This window comes from Dermacentor variabilis, chromosome 6, assembly GCF_050947875.1.
Source record: "Dermacentor variabilis isolate Ectoservices chromosome 6, ASM5094787v1, whole genome shotgun sequence".
Classification (NCBI taxonomy): Eukaryota; Metazoa; Arthropoda; class Arachnida; order Ixodida; family Ixodidae; genus Dermacentor; species Dermacentor variabilis.
In genome coordinates, this window is record NC_134573.1 from 1,653,416 (window position 1) to 1,669,050 (window position 15,635).

Sequence of the window (15,635 nt, forward strand, 5' to 3'; positions counted from 1 at the left end):
GTCATATACAGAGTAGCAATGCAGATGGTGAAAAAGAGAATGGAGGAATGGGCAGAATGTGAAGAGATGTTGGGAGAACTGCAGAATGGATTTAGAAGGAACAGAAGGCTAGATGATAATTTATTTGTTATAACACATTGCATAGAGATAGCGGCAGCCAGGCAGAAACCGCTGTGGATAGCTTTTTTAGACATTAGAGGAGCCTATGATAATGTAAACCGAGAAAAGTTATGGAGCCAGTTGAGGGAATATGGTCTAGATAGAAAGGTGATTGAGTTCCTGCAACAAGTTTATACAGATAATGAGGTAGAGATAACATGGGAGGGGAAACTACAAAGCCAGCTAAAATAAGAAGAGGTCTCAGGCAGGGCTGTCCATTGTCGCCTCTGCTTTTTATGATTTACATGAGCCAAATAGAAAAGAGACTAGAACAGAGCACAGTAGGAACCGACATAAGCTATATGCTGGAAGGGCAGAAGGTAGCTCAAGTACTAGCCGGACTGATGTATGCAGATGATATTGTACTGCTTGCTGACACCCGAGTAGGGCTACAGGAACTAATGAGCATATGTGGAGAGGAGGGAGAAAAATTGGGACTGCAATTCAGTAGAGAGAAGTCTGGGATAATAGTATACAATGAAGAAAGGGGGGAACCATTGGAAATACTAAGCACTAAGATTGATCATGTTGAAAAATACAAGTATTTGGGAATATGGCTAAACGACGGCAAAAAGTACTTGGAAGAACAGGAAAAAATTATGATTGAAAAAGTGAAAAGGAACTCAGCTGTAATGAAACACAAGGCACTATGGAACTATAATAGGTACGAGGTGGTTAGGGGCGTATGGAAAGGGGTTATGGTACCTGGCCTCACATTCGGAAATTCAGTACTGTGCATGAAATCGGAAGTTCAGGCATGCATGGAAGCGAGACAGAGAAGTGTAGGCAGGTTGGCCTTAGCACACACGGGAACACCACCTAATGAGGGAGTGCAGGGGGACATGGGATGAACGTCATTCGAAGGTAGAGAGGCAATAAGCAAGCTAAAATATGAACAGAGACTCCCAGCACTGGAGGAAAAAAGGTGGGCAGGAAAAGTGTACAAATATCTATACATGAAAAGTTTGAACACGAAGTGGACACTCAGAACGAGGAAGCTGAGGAATAGATACCTACAGCCGAGGGAGGGGGTCCAAAGTGGTTCTAGCGTGGGAAAGGAGGTGAAGGAGACGGAAAGAAAAATGTGGGAAGAAAGATTGCTGGAAAGCCAGCGCTATCAATGTATAGGTCACAAAAACAGGAGATTAAGAGAGAGCTCTTATTTGATAACTCGCGGGGCAGCTCACTATTATTCGAAGCTAGGACGGGGGTTTTGAGAACGAGAACATACAGGGCTAAATTTGAAGACGTGGACCTTTGGTGCACAGCTTGCGGAGCCGAAATGGAGACCACTGAGCATATAGTGCTGAGATGCGCAGACCTTCGCCCGACTTTGGCAGAGGGAACAGTGGCAGATATGGAAGGGTCATTGGGATTTCCCGGGGAACGAGGGCAAATAGACGAGAAAAGAGTGGCAGTAACAAAGGGGAGGCTAGAGGATTGGTGGAGGAAGTCAAGGGAGAGATAATACCTTAAATCGAGGGGATAATGTTTCCTCTACTTCTTTAGATAGTTATTTTGGGGGGAGGAGGGGAGTGAAAACTAGGTTAAGGAAAAGAGGATATAAAGAAAGGAAAAAAAAATAAAATAGGAGGGGGAGCAAAAGGCTAGGTGGCACCAGCCGCCGCCCGTTACAAAGGGTATAGCCGCCATCCATCCATCCATCCGCTATTCCGCCTCCGGCGGAGTTTCCGGAGCGGCGCCATTTCGTTTGTTTATGCCGGCCACGTTTTGGATAGCGTGGTATGTAGTTGTGCTGTTCAAGTGTGCTCTGTGACGCTCGTAAGCGAGCTCCACTGTTCGCAACTTGAGGATTTCGCTTGCCTTTGATGGCCCCCACTCCGTCTTCGTCGTCCTCGCCGATGGCATCGAAGCGCGGAAAGCAGTACCATCGGTTAACGATGGAGAAGAAAGCTGCCATTATTAAGCAAGTCGTGAGCGACCGATCCCACGCTGGCGTGAGCAAGGAGTTCGGCGCCCATGAACGACGTGATCAACGACCTCCGCTCTGCTGGGGTTTCTATACCCACGGAAATAACTTTCGAACAGTTTGTTGACGCTGACAACGAGCTCGAGTTCTACGCAGAACTGACTGACGAGAAAATAGTCCGCCAGGTTGTGAGGTATTCAGAAGATGTTGAAAATGAGGAGCCAATACCTGCGCCGACTACAAGCGCCGAGTTGACGCGTGCACTGTTGACTCTTTCATCAGTGTACAGTGCTGACATGTCCCTTGCTCAGATCGAGGCGAATATGATCGCATGCAACCGGAACGCCGTCCAAACAACAATCAACAAGTTCTTTAAGCCACTGCAGCAATAACACCGGCTGCCCGACGATGCAATGTACATAATAAATCGGCAGTGCATACAGAGTTTTTTAATGCCTCTTTTTATAGCCACTTCACTGATGCTTTGGCAGAGTTTCGGAAGCCTGGTACTTCGCCCTTTACCTCAAGATCCGATAAAAAACGAAAAAGTGAGTTTTTTGCACGCATTCATTTTTTCGGGCTGCCTGAATTTTCGGACGTTTTTACGTTCCCTAGAGGGTCCGAAAAATCGGTCATTGACTGTATTCAGTTAACATTCTGGGCAAAAATACCAGATCAAGCACAGATTGGCAAGGTCCTTGCACACGTGTTGGCTCCTGAACGACTTGAATTAGGTCATGCGTTATCATTATGTTAAGCATACTGTTTAAACGTTTACTGTTCCGTGAAAGTGCTTACAAATGCCTCCAAATGGCGTCAGGTAAGTTTAGGTCGCCTACAAGTAACAATTTGTTTTACTTGAATTGGGACATGCTTTCTTGTAGCTTGACTAGATACTCAGGTGGTGCATCGGGAGGTCTGCAAATTGCGTACAAAAGGAATTTGGGGCCCCAGCACGTGATTTTTATACATAAGCATTCGAGATTTCTATCGTCTTCCAGGAGAACAGCTTCTATATGGTGTTTAATAAGAACTGCAACACCGCCTCGCCTAGGAATTTATCCTTGCGGAATACTTGATAACATTGTGGGAACACATCCTCGTCACCTAATTCGGACCGCAGCCACGTCTCTATTATAACTGTGATGTGTTGGCTGGACTCTAAAAAGTAATTTCAAGATTTTCTGTTTCGTTTAGGATGCTGCGAGTGTTTAGGTTAATAATATGCAAGTGTTTGTCGCATTTTTGGGAAGAGCATCAGGTTTCTTGCTGCGAGGAGGGTTTATTCATTATTTTGATGCGCATGTTCTTTGCCTCATCCCAGAAAAAGAGTTCTTTATCAATCTTAAGTTTATCATGAATCAGGTATATTTTCTTACCCTAAAGTTTCTCAGCTTGCGCACTGTCCCACAAAAGCTTCCGTTTTTTACTGCAGCTTGCGAGTAATCGTTCCTAACGCTTATGCTCATACCTTTAAGTTTTGTACAGTTTTCAAATATCAGTTTCTTTTCATTGAAATCCGAGAGATATATGATATGGACGGTCAGTGCGCTTTTGGCCAAGTCTGTGAATGCGGCCGATGGAATTGCACTCCATTTCAACTTATCTTTCATTACCTCAGTGATAACGTTTTCCTTAAACAGCGCTTCAGTTTCGTTGGGGATGTGAGTTATGCCATGAATGACTATATTTGACCGCCTATTTCACTCTTCCAGATCTGTTAGTTTTTTTTGTCTGGAAACCAATCACATGCTCCAATGATATAAGGGTGGTTTCAACCTGATCATCATGAGTAGGAGAAGCTTCTAAAATCTTCTCTTCAATTTTAGTGAGCATCTGTGGAAGGTTACCAATCATTTTTTCGGCATTGGCTAGTTGAGCTTTCATTTCGGAAATATCATTACAAATAGTAGCTTGACCCTCAAGTAATTGTTCAAACAGCTTCTTCTGTGTTGGACCAGGGTTGCTCTCAATGTCTCCACAAAGAAGTAACTTGCAAATATGAACACACTCCAGGCACGTACGCAGGATTTGTTTTCGGAGGGGCCCAATCCAAGGTAACTTTTCTATGCGAATGAGGGAGAGGGTACTTTTAATAGTACAAATGTGAATAATGCCCACCATTCGCCATAAAGATGCGTAAACCCGCAAAAGAGAATAGAAATGACGTGTATCTCACAGGTACTCCTTTGAGATACACCTCTTCTTTACTCTGCAAACAAAGAATCGCATCAAATGGATTCGTGCATGAAAGATTCGCAGGAAGAACCTTGCCAAGAACAAGTCAACCAGAAAAAGTTCAAAATAAAGATTTCTAGTAGCATTCTGTGAATGACTTCTGGAAGAACTATAGCAAAATGTATGTTTGCAGAACAACCACAGTTCTTTTGGATGCCTCCTTTACTGCTCTACCAAATGTTAAAACTGACTTGTGTTGTTATTTGGGAAGTTGCGTAACAATGCCTGGTCACCAGTCCCGTACAACTGCGTAGAGCGCAGGAAGCTCTGGTTCTAGACGTACTGCGCCCGCCAGGGAAGGTTAGAAAAACACCCTCATTAGCACAGCAGGGAAGTGGCAACGTCAGGCGGCTCGAATGATAACTGTAGAAGAGTTATTCAAAACACACAGAATTATTCTCCACTTCCGGCAGCGTTTTCTCTACTTCCTTTTTAAATAAAAAGATGTTGATCCATAAATATTTTTACAAACAATTTTCGCTTTTCATCCCTGTTTGGCTGCTGCCTTGGCTTTCTCCCTTAGTAGATCGCTTAATTTCTCATCTCCTTGCGACTCTAGCTTCCAGTTGCCAATTTTGTACGAAAAGTGCTGTACAATTTGGGATAACAAGACGAGGTAAGGGGTGACAGTCATATTGATTATGGGTTGAGCGGTTATTCCAGGGTCTGATGATGGACTCTGTTTCGCAATATACTATTTTCCACCTTATCTAACCCATATCGCGGATATATGGTTTTGAGGATCGGCCAGCGTCACATAGACCCATTACTCGAGAAAATAATGAAGCAAAAGGAAAAGTTAAACGCAACTGGCGCTTTCTCCGGCCGCAACTCATTCCATGAGCATACACACCAGCTCACTATGAACCGAGTTTCTTTCCTAGCCCCTGGATCAGTCTAAACAAAGAAGGTTGGACTAACGAAGCAACAGCGATGCGTGTGATCGTTGAATAGATGGTGACATAAAATTGTGTTTGGCATTATAAATAAATTAAAATATTATAATTAAAACAATAAACTATGCCCTGCCTGCTGCAATAGATGGTGACAGCTGAATTCATCTTGAGTTAATTGCGCTGGCACCGAATCGATGAGAAAACTGGCCTCCACACCCCAGGAGATGCCGATAACTACTGCTATCCAAAAGGAGTGAAAAACTTGACAGCCATTCGACTCTGTGAAGACGGAATGGCATCGAAAGCTGACGACAGTCAAAGCTCTCAAACGAAAAGCAAAGTGTTTCACCTCCGTTGCGGGTCGGCCTGAAGATAGTGTAATATCGGGCCAACCCACGGTGGAGGTGAAGCAGGATTTAAGAACTACCCATACGTAGGTCGATCCCGAATATATTGCAATACCGTGCCCACCCGTGGCGGAGGTGAAGCAGGCGTTAAGCACCCACCCATACATGGGCCGCTCCCAAAGGTAGTGCAACACCGGGCCGGCCCTCGGCAAAAGTTAAGCAGTCTTTAAGGACTCCCCATACGTAGGCCGATCCCGAATATATTGCAATACCGGGCCCACCTGCGGCGGAGGTGAAGCAGGCATTAAGAACTAAGTTTTTTAATCTCACCCTTCCAGAGATGCTAAAAAATAACTCTTGACAATTTTGGAGTGTCATACGAGGCAATGAGCGCAGTGCAATAGCTTTGCTAACAACGGAAGGACATCCAGTGCCTGACGTAGAATGCGCATCCGTATTAAATGATACATTTGTAAAGGCTTTTTCTCACCCAGTAGTTACCAATGCACAACATACCTTGCCATTACGTCATTACTTGCCCATGGACGCCATCTTTATTACTTCTGAGGGTATTCATACAATCATTAAGAAACTGAAAAACTCATCATCATGTGGCGTCGACAGCATCAGTACAAAATTCTTGAAAAATACTATTGAATACTCCTCTATCATATTGGCATGCATTTTTTCACAGTCCCTGCAGCTATCTAGCCTTCCGGAAGACTGGCTGATAGGTAAGGTTGTACCAGTTCACAAGTCTGGGGTAACACACAATCGGTCAAATTTCCGTCCAATTTCACTCGCATCTGTTCCATGTAAAGTTTTTGAACACATTATCTTCACTCACCTTGTCAATTTTCTTGAGTCATACCAGTTTTTTACACCCTCACAACATGGCTTCCGCAAGAACTTTTCTTGCGAAACACAGCTTCTAGTCTTTACTAACGACCTGCATCATTTACTTGATTCTGGATTCACAATAGACTGTATTTTTTTAGATTACTCTAAAGCATTTGACAAGGTTAGTCATCATTTACTACTTTTTAAGCTCGGCCACTTAAATCTAGATCCCAATGTTCTAAACTGGATTCGAGCTTTCCTTTTTAACCGTACTCAGTATGTTTCCGCAAATAATGTTGATTCCCCAGTCCAGCGAGTGCTATCGGGAGTTCCCCAGGGGTCTGTAATGGTCCCATTACTTTTTTTAATTTTCATGAATGACTTACCCGATAACATTTCATCAAAGATTTGCCTATTTGCGGATGACTGTGTAATTTATCAGAAAATAACTAACCAAGACGATGTTGCCTTACTTCAGACCGACTTAAATACTATACATTCCTGGTGTCAAACGTGGAACATGGAATTTAACATTTCGAAATGCAAATCAATGCACGTATCCCGCAGCTTATTAGCATCACCACACTATCATCTTGATAATATGCCTCTTGAGTCTGTTTCATCTTACAAATATCTCGGTGTTAACATTTGTAGTAACCTATCATGGAACCATCATGTGAGGCACGTCGTCACCAAAGCTAACCGATCACTTGGGTACTTTTGAAGAAACTTCTATATGGCACCCCCATCACTTAAAAAGCTTCTCTACACAACTTACATTCGTCCGTCACTTGAATACACAACATCTATCTGGGATCACGGTGGTACTACACTGATAAAAGAACTTGAAGAGTGCAGAATCGTTCCGTTCGCTTCATCTTATCCAATTATGACAGCACAGCCAGTGTTACCATGATGAACACACTACTTAACCTTCCAGAACTTACAATTCAGCGTAAAATAGCCCGGCTCGCTCTTTTTCATGAAATTTACTATCACAACAATCATCTCTGCAATCAGTTCATTAAATCCCCTCATTTCATTTCATCTAGAATTGACCACCTCCAAAAAGTTGATGTTCCTCGTTGTAGAACTGTAACCTATTCACATGCATTTTTACCTAGAGCCACCTCCGAATGGAATCAGCTGCCACGAGCAGCTACAGCTATCACGGATGCAACACGCTTTAAGGATTTCTTGAATAACATGCTTAATATTGCTTAATTATTTGTATTGAATTTGTCCTTCTGTTTTTTGCTCATTGTTGTTTTAGTTTTAGATGTTCAAATTACTCTGCTTTATCTTGGATGCGACTGTTTCAGTTCATTTTTGTATTAACCTGGTGATTGTTCATGCTTCTTATTGTGATTGTATCAACTGTTTTTCCAATTTTCGTCTGTAATATGCCCCTCCCCTCTGTAATGTGCAAACCCTGAGGGTAAAATAAATAAATAAATAAACTACCCATACGGGGGCCGATACCGAAGATAGTGCAACACCGGGCCGGCCCTCGGCGGAGGTGAAGCAGGCATTAAGAACTACCCATATGTAGGCCGATCCCGAAGGTAGTGCAACATCGGGCCGACCCTCGGCGTAGGTGAAGCAGACGTTAAGCACTCCCTATATGTAGCTCCATCCCGAAGTAGTGCAATGACGGGCCGACCCGCGGGGGAGGGGAAGCAGGCGTTAAGCACTACCCATACGTGGGCCCATCCCGAAGATTCCGAAGCGCGCGTTATAGGTTCCTGAGTGCACAGGCGCATGTGCTATTGATCTTGGACCCCTTTTGTGTGGTCACCAGGATCAGCCCACATTATGATTTTTTCTGTCAACGGACGCCAAAAAAAACTATGGAACTTTGTCATACACTGCTTTCGCTTTCAAAGGCAGCAGAATGTTGACCACTGCTAGATTGATTTGTCGGGGTTTATGAATGTGTGTGAGGAGGGATGGCGTTTGCGGATAGGGGGAAGGGGGGGGGGTATGTCACTTAATTTCGGGGGGGGGGGGGGGGCCTCCTGGGTACGTGCCTGACACACTCATAGGTTAGGTCGAGACATTTCCGTGGGCACGGCAGAACAATAAAGCTGAAACAATTGCTGCGCAAATTGCCGTGAGGACTACTGACCTGCAGAATGCAGAGCAGATTTCTGGTTAGTGACATAGCCAGGCTGCGTCCACCGTGCCCACTGAGGATGAACTCGTGAGGTGCTTCCTTTGTAGCTGTACGGTGAGGTGACGTCAGGCCATGACTGCCAGGTGGCGTTGCTAGCAGAGTTATGTTGCCAGGAAATGCCGTAGCTGTAATCTTGTCGGCAGAATAATCAGGACGTAGACGATAGGTGTCGATGATGCCATCAGCTTACAGACACGTGTAGCCACTTGTTGCCGTAGATGCGACAAGCTGCAGAATGCAGAGCATATTTCTGCTTAGTGACGTAGCCAGGCTGCGTCCGCCGTGCCCACTCAACACATCAATGCGATGCATCAAACTTTTAATTTTTATAAGTTTATTTCCTTTTTTGATTGTTGTTATTCATGAATAAACAGTACATATATACCAACAGAAAATATTTGTTTCTCACTTTACGGTCACACTACAAAAATTACGCGAATTTTTTTTTTTAAATAGGTCCCTCAGAAGAATTGGAATGTGCAATAAAAAAAAATCGACCTTGGGCGGTTGCATATGGCGAAAAAAAATCGACCCTCCAAGGGTTAAGGCCCCATGTAGATGTAAGTTATGTGCCATATGGAGATATGAAATCTGTTGTTCGAGGAATATGCGTTGGCACATGGCAAGAAGCTTGGGACAAAGAAATTAAAAACAAACTTCGCATCATTCAAACCTACATTGCACAAGCATCTGTACACCGGCATAGATAGGAGGAAGTTTTCATGTCAAGACTGAGAATAGGACACACACATGCAACGCACTCATACTTGCTAATCGGTGTTGATCCAGCGGTCTGTATCAGATGTGGAAGTCAACTCACAGTTATACTTGCCCTTATACAATGCCCTGGCATGAAAGCTTCTCGAAAAAGAAAAAAAAATTCCTGAACTTTATCGCAACAAGTTTCCCTATGCACCCTGGGTTTTTCCTATTGGGCGAGCCAGTTTTCCCTCAACCACCTGTTAAATTATCTTAATGATGTGGGCTTTTTTAAGAACATATCTTACCGCTTTTAAACTCTTCTTTCCTACTCTGTTCAAAACATGAAGTGAACATTCCGGCTTCTCTACGTCCTTGCCGCAAAGAGGCTCGTGTGGAGATAGCCAGAAAGCGCTATTTCACCTCCATATCCTACACGGTCATTTTAAAATCTCTGGAGAAATGCAAGACCACTGTTTCTAATTTTTTAGGCCTTTACAGCCACTGCAGTACATTACAGGCATTGCAACCCGTTATGCCCGCAGTCATATTTTTTAACATTCTACTGCAGTACTAACATTGTTACTGGTCCTCTTTGACAGTTGTAGCCCTTGTGCCACAACACTGTATTAACAATAATAACGCGCTCTCACATGCAGATCCACTGGCAGCCGTTGCCACAACCGCTGCAACGCTAGGTCTAGCTACTTCGGCATTCACTACCGAGCACCTTGCTGTTCGGTGCCGTGTTTTCAGCAGTGGTGCCAACTCTGACTTTGTAATCCTTGCCAATGGCTTTGAAGCTCAGAAAGCACGACATGTTGCATAATGCCAGTTCCCGAAAGTCAGCTTGGCCTTATTATGCGGTGAAGTTACACGTAGAAGTTACAGGGAAGTTACGTGGTGGCCAGGCTAACCTGTATTGCGGTGAAGCACGCCAAAAGTCATCGTCATCATCAGCCTGGCTACGCCTACTGCAGGGCAAAGGCCTCTCCCATACTTTTCCAACTACCCCAGCCCCTGCTACGCTTCCCTTCTCTTGGAATCCTTAAAGACCATCAGTTATCTTCCCTTCTCATTACATGCCCTGCCCATCCCCATTTCTTTCTCTTGATTTCAACTAAGATGTCATTAACTCGTGTTTGTTCTCTCATCCAATCTGCTCTCTTCTTATCCCTTAACCAAAAGTCATCATCATCATCAGCCTGGTTACGCCCACTGCAGGGCAAAGGCCTCTCCCATACTTCTCCAACAACCCCGGTCATGTACTAATTGTGGCCATGCCTTGCCTGCAAACTTCTTAATCTCATCCGCCCACCTAACTTTCTGCCGCCCCCTGCTACGCTTCCCTTCCCTTGGGATCCAGTCCGTAACCCTTAATGACCATCGGTTATTTTCCCTCCTCATTACATGTCCTGTCCATGCCCATTTCTTTTTCTTGATTTCAACTAAGATGTCATTAACTCGCGTTTGTTCCCTCACCCAATCTGCTCTTTTCTTATCCCTTAACGTTACACCTATCATTCTTGTTTCCATAGCTCGTTGCGTCGTCCTCAATTTGAGTAGAACCCTTTTCGTAAGCCTCCAGGTTTCTGCCCCGTATGTGAGTACTGGTAAGACACAGCTATTATATACTTTTCTCTTGAGGGATAATGGCAACCTGCTTTTCATGATCTGAGAATGCCTGCCAAACGCACCCCAGCCCATTCTTATTCTTCTGATTATTTCCGTCTCATGATCCGGATCCGCCGTCACTACCTGCCCTAAGTAGATGTATTCCCTTACGACTTCCAGTGCCTCGCTGCCTATTGTAAATTGCTGTTCTCTTCCGAGACTGTTAAGCATTACTTTAGTTTTCTGCAGATTAATTTTTAGACCCACTCTTCTGCTTTGCCTCTCCAGGTCATTGAGCATGCATTGCAATTGGTCCCCTGAGTTACTAAGCAAGGCAATATCATCAGCGAATCGCAAGTTACTAAGGTATTCTCCATTAACTTTTATCCCCAATTCTTCCCAATCCAGGTCTCTGAATACCTCCTGTAAACATGCTGTGAATAGCATTGGAGATATCGTGTCTACCTGTCTGACGTCTTTCTTTATTGGGATTTTGTTGCTTGCTTTATGGAGGACTACGGTGGCTGTGGAGCCGCTATAGATATCTTTCAGTATTTTTACATACGGCTCGTCTACACCCTGATTCCGTAATGCATCCATGACTGCTGAGGTTTCGACAGAATCAAACGCTTTCTCGTAATCAATGAAAGCTATATATAAGGGTTGGTTATATTCCGCACATTTCTCTATCACCTGATTGATAGTGTGAATATCACCTGATATATAGTGTGAATATATAGTGGAACCAAAAGTGGGAAGGGGCAATTTTCACGGGACACTGTATGTATTGACATGTGTACTTGTTTATCTTTATTGGGTGACCACGTTGTAAGGGTGGACTCCTGGTTCTTCAGCCGAGTCTTCACACCATCTTCCAAGGAGAAATACACATGGTGTAGCTTATCCTAAAAGGTATAGTTTTTAAAGTTTGAGATACTTTCTAAGGTTTCGAGCCAGGTTTCCGGATCCTTCGACAAAGCTCCATGAAAGGTAGGTAGCTCCCTTGATTTATCAAACACGATGGGGGACGTTGGGGCTACCATTGTGGTTGTTGAGCTTGCTACAGTCTTCCTGGTCATATCAGGCAAAAGTCCGTGCTCCAGGTGCAGTGGCAGTCTGTGGCTAGCTCGCTGGTCTTGGGTGACGTAGTTGTTGTCTTCGGGTTTTGGGCTTGGATCACGGCTTTGCAGGGGCGTTCGGTACATGAATGCACTAGCACCTCCACCTGATGTCATGTCGTAGATGGTGAGGGAATCAGCAAAACTGGAAATGATGAAACTAACGTTTTATTGGGCTAACTTGTACCCTCAGAAACAGGCTACACTCAAATAACGGCGACAGTGGCGAATACAGTCGGCGACCATCGAAAATCTTATCAGCAGATCAAGTACGTCGGCTTTTATGCATCAGTCATAGAAGGTTCCAGAGCAATCGCTGGTGCCCGCATATCTTCCAGAAAGCTCTATACCATTCGCGTTGCGCATACATGAAATCAGATTACAAAAGGTTCGGTGACAACATACAATGGATAGAACCATCGATAACTTTCAAGAAACTTCTGATACATGCAGGCACGTCCTACCCTGTGTGATAACATATGGTGAAACATGGTCACCTGATAAAGATAAACAAGTACACGTGTCAGTATTCCTTATACGCATGTGCACCTGCCTTCACTTGTCATAGTATGAGCACCGATACGCCTATTAAGTGTACCGACAAGCCTTCACAGCTATATTGACTGTGCATGTGACGATTTGAGCCCCTTGGGGAAAATAAAAGCCATACATTGCATTCGTCTGTTCAGATTGCCTGATTTCTTGGATGTTTTTGCGGCCCCTAGGGAGAACAAAAAATCAGACATTGACTATAGTTGAATACAAATTTTAGATTTTGTGCGCAATCCTAGTCACTTGGTGTTGCATGCAGCAAACTTTTTCTGAACAGAAAAAATATAATAATTTGACCTCAAACACTATTTTCACTGTGGTTTATCATGTTTCACAATCGTCAACCATGCTTTGCACTCTTCTCTTGTAGATAAACCTCATTACAACTTTCTAACGGAGAAATGTTGTTTTCTTCTAAGGTTTTTTTTTTTTTTTTTTAACTTTCGGACTGCTGGAATCAACTCTAAAAACATCGCCTTGTAAGCATTATAAAAATTTTATGTTACGAAACGAAACAATACACCGGAAAACCTGTGAACATATTATTGTGCCTTTGTGCATATGTGTGTGTGTTGTAGGAGTTGGAGGTTGATCGGAGGAACTTGGGAGGAACTAGGCGTACAGGAACTTATTTACATATTTTTACATTAGAACAAGCGATACATTCGACAGTCTAGCGTGACTCCCAAATGGAGCACGCAAGACGAAGCATACAGCATACGAGCATGAAGCTCTAAACACACTGCTTCTCAAGCACGAGAACACAGATCACAAGCACGATCACGAGCACCCCTAGCAGCCGGCAAACTGCCGCATATAAGCACTTTGTCCTCCCTAGATCCCTAGGTGAGGCAAAAATGGCAGTTCGCCGATTCGTAGCGTCGAACGTCACCGTAGTCGACCCGCCTTTTTGGAGGAGGAGGGCTCACACACGTACGCACAGCTTTCACTGCCCCCACCGAGGTGAGACGGGCTTTGCAGAACTGGAGACTTACGTCTTGAAGGGTGAGTGGGAAGGTGCCGCTAAATACCTTCCCTCGGGAACTCCCCCGCTCACGGTAGGCCAGGTCGGCGGTGGTGGGTTCAGTAACAAAGCCTGGTTCGTCGATCGCGTCTCGGCATTTCGGCGACGAAGAGTCGCTGACGCGGCATATTGTCTTCCTTACACAGCAGACATCGTGGCGCCAAGAGGATGGAGAAGGACAGTTGGTTCCTAGAAAACGCCAACCCTGCTGCTGCAGCTGGCTGAGAAACTTTGTATGTCGGCACCTCGGCAGGCCATTCCTAACAGTGTGTAGCAATCCAGCTACTTGTTCAGTCAAGTACCAGCAAACCTAAGCTTCTCAATTTTCTTGTTTTAGTTCTAAATATGCATGCAGGTATACAGAACAAAATATTTTGAAAACAGTGGTCTAAGCAAAGGTTGCTGCTTGTTTTGGTTACACGATAGCACTAATTCTTTTCGACGGACGAACCTCCCCTGTGCAATGTGCTTGCTACCCATGGCAGGAGCAAAGATAGAAAGGGTTATGCCAATCCAAGTAAGATGCAGGGGCAAGCTGTGTCATGGTGAAATAATCATTAAATAAAATTTTTTTGCGAAGGTCAGCACTGCACCACATGGCTTCATAACTTTCTTCTGCCCACTAATTTTGTCTGGCCTCCTATTAGACTATGCTCGAGACCGCATTTTGCTGTAATGCCGCTAAAGCAGTGCATGCATTAAAACTCCACAGCGACCATGTAGTTTTCCGAGAATGGTATCGGACGTTTTTCGTGATGTGCTGAGCCTACTCGGCAGAAACAAAATTGGAATGACTGTGGTCAACGGAGGAGCCGACCGAATGTGCAGCATACGCTGCACGTTAGACACAGCAGGTGGCTAACTGCTGCAATTCATTGTCAAGAAAGGGCCAACTAATCATTACGAGTGTGCCACTGCAACGGAACTACAACGACTTGAAACCACCGCCGTACATGCACATGTACACCCCGATGACTTGCAGACGGCGCCAGAAGCAATCCATCGTAAGCATAGTGATTACTGTGCCTCCACTCGATTTCGCAGTGAATAGTCTCCTGGAACATTCCGTACATGCTGTTCTATGAACCTGCCGAATCACCTGCCGAATCACCGAACCTGCCCGGCAGCAGAGTGCTGCCCACTGACGCCACGCATGAGAGGGCGTCGAAGGTCTTGGGGCTAATTGTGCACTCTGTTCACGTGTATTCATTTGCGAGTTTGCAAGTAGCAGTTTTTGAAACTGCAGATGGTCATTTGATAACTCTCATTCACTGCATAGCATGCATGCTTTTTGACGCAATAAGAATGCCCAGAAATTAAACAAAATGGAAAAGACTCACGTAGTGCATAGAAATTGTGTGCATGCGTCTACAGGCTTTTCCAGCTAAATCACCGCGATTGGGTGTGACAGGATTTGATAAGTGCTGCATGCACACTTCTACAACCAGTTCAATTGCCTGCGGTTTTAGAAGAAGCTCTCAGGCACGATATCCTTACTGTAAAAAATAAGTGAGGCGTGCAGGCAGGACACTAGAGTAAAGAAGTAGACAACACAAACGCCGACTATCAACTGAAGGGAGCACTGAGGTGAAAAAAGAAAGAAGACACAAAACTCATCTGCGCAAGCTCAGGAATGGTAACACCACGTGTCAGCCGGGTACATGTGCTGGTCTACGTGAGAGATAACTGTTAAGGTACTTAATCTCTTCCTTATCTATAGTAATCGAAGGCTGACTCATGCACGCACTTCCACCATTATAGATATGCCATGCCTCTACCATAAGACGCGTATCTTCATTCTTATGCCTGTAAGATATCGCACATTCATCTAACTCTGGCATGCAGTTACAATCTTGGCAATGTAGCGAAAGATTAGAAGGCGATCCACCGGTTAACGACCTTTTATGTTCCATTAGCCTCTGATTGATACACCGTCCCGTTTGCCCTACACAGAACTGTCCACTTCTCTACTCTTGTGTCCTGTCTGCATGCCTCACTTCTTTTTTGCATAATGAATCCTTACAAACTAGCTCAGGTTTCTG

The 15,635-nt window shown here is 44.4% G+C and overlaps 1 protein-coding gene across 3 annotated transcripts in view; it reads left to right on the plus strand.

Moving 5' to 3' along the window:
* Positions 1-15,635, plus strand: part of tefu (Serine/threonine-protein kinase tefu) — a 471,138-nt gene that overhangs the window by 115,584 nt on the left and 339,919 nt on the right. The gene's annotated exons all lie outside the window — the stretch shown is intronic.